Genomic DNA, 2,007 nt, shown 5'->3' with positions numbered 1-2,007 from the left:
GAACAAGAACTCGTACCGTGATCATGTGAAAGCGCTGCGAGTTGCAACTGAATCTGTTGCTAAAGAGAGCATGTCTAGAGCTGCCAGTGAAGTGAAAGAGTTTTACGAGCCAAACGGAGAAAGCCTCTATGATATTGCAGTGTCAGGAGATGGAACATGGAGAAAGAGAGGGTTTTTGTCATCGTATGGAGTAGTGACAGCAATGTCGACAGTCACAGGCAAGGCTTTAGACTCTGAGGTAATGTCGAAAGAATGCAAGCAGTGTGTGCTGTGGATGGGTAAAGAGAGATCACCAGAATTTGAAAAGTGGTGGGAGAAACATCAACATCAATGCCATGCAAATTTTATAGGGTCGTCTGGATCAATGGATGCCACCGGATTGCTAAACATTTTACGTCCGTTGAAAACTATGGAATGCGAAATGTGGAATTCCTTGGAGATGGCGACAGCAAGTCGCACAAACTCTTACTTCAAGAGGCTGTGTATGGCAATGTTGAATGTGTGGGCCATGTCCAGAAGCGGTTGGGTTCACGCCTTCGGTCATTGAAAAAGAGACTGGGCGAGAGTCCTTTAGAGGATGGCAAACCAGCTGGCGGCAGAGGGAGGCTGACAGAAAACCGCATAGACAAACTGCAAGTTTATTTTGGAAAGGCCATCAGGCAAAACACCCATAGCATCAGAGCAATGCAGACTGCAGTTATGGCCATTTGGCATCACGGTAAATCAACTGACGACAATCCAGATCACGACCTCTGCCCGGAGGGAGAGAATTCCTGGTGTGGGTTTCAAAGGGACATTGCAAAAGGAACTTCTGACTACGTACACAAAGACCCAATACCAGAGGCTGTAGCAAATGTCATTCTGCCAACTTTTGAAGCCCTCAGTGAGGAGAGTCTCCTGTGAAGATGCATGCATGGGGGCACACAAAACCAAAATGAGAGTATCAATAGACTGATTTGGCAACGTGCTACCAAAGAGACACACTCAAGTTTGCCTACAGTTGAAACAGCAACCTTTTTGGGAGTAGTCCATTTCAATGATGGTTCAGTGTCCTTGCTTTCAGTTTTAAAACAGCTTGGAATTGTGCCTGGAGTCCACTGTGTGAAACCTTGTAGAAAACTGGACACTGACCGGATTCACCATTTTCGTAGAAAGAGTGGGGAGCCTGCCAAGAAATGGCGAAAACAGCTAAGGAAATGGAAAAAGGATACATTGATTCTTTAGAAGCAAATGAAGGACCATCCTATGTGTCTGGAGCCTTCTAAATGTGTTAGAACATTCCATTTCTGTTTCTAATTTAGTTTACCAACTTGACAATTTTGAACACTGGGAACGCTCTTTAAAAAAAAGTATTTCAGCAAATGATTTGAAATTTTCAGAGTGTCTTTAAGATAGTAAGAGCTGTGAAATGAGCTACTTTTGTGTTAACATGACCAGTGTTATATGAGTTAATGGCTGTGAACCTCAAGTAATCCAAGGTAAATTTTTCATGTTTGTGTAGATGGTCATAAATTTTGATTTTTTTTTAAGTATTGGCATGAAAGTGGCTCATTTCACAGTTACAGACATCATAAGCTTACACTGAGAAATTGATAGATAAACTATGTTTCTTAGCTGAGATATTTGGTTCCCAATATCCCTTATTTTAAGAGGTGCGGAAATGGGTGTGGTCAGATTTGAGGCTGTCTCCTCTGGAATGTAAGGAATTCATGTCAAACTTCAGAACTGGAAACGTTAAGCTATGCTACATTCAGTGATGTAACCTTGATCTTTGTAGCGAGGATCTCATTGGCCATGTAAATGCTACAAAAATGACCATTTTCAGACTATCGAGCCTGAATCCCTAATTTAAAGAAATATTACTAGTAGTAATCACAGATTATTGGAGGGCGTTCGATTCCTTACATAGAACAAAACTTAGGTATGGTGGGCCCTTTCCTGTTCGTTTTAATTTGACTTATTTCGTTCGTTTTATTCTTTACGCAACTTTTCTTTATTGCAATAATC

General features: G+C 41.6%; 1 pseudogene; it reads left to right on the top strand.

Annotated features, from left to right (window-relative positions):
• Positions 1-364: 364 nt before the first annotated feature.
• On the top strand, positions 365-1,265 carry LOC146488657 (uncharacterized; annotated as a pseudogene).
• The last annotated feature ends 742 nt before the right edge of the window (positions 1,266-2,007 follow it).

The sequence above is a fragment of the Pavona decussata genome, unplaced genomic scaffold, assembly GCF_977016875.1.
Source record: "Pavona decussata unplaced genomic scaffold, jaPavDecu1.1 SCAFFOLD_9, whole genome shotgun sequence".
NCBI classification, from domain to species: domain Eukaryota; kingdom Metazoa; phylum Cnidaria; class Anthozoa; order Scleractinia; family Agariciidae; genus Pavona; species Pavona decussata.
This window is presented reverse-complemented; position numbering and strand designations above follow the sequence as displayed.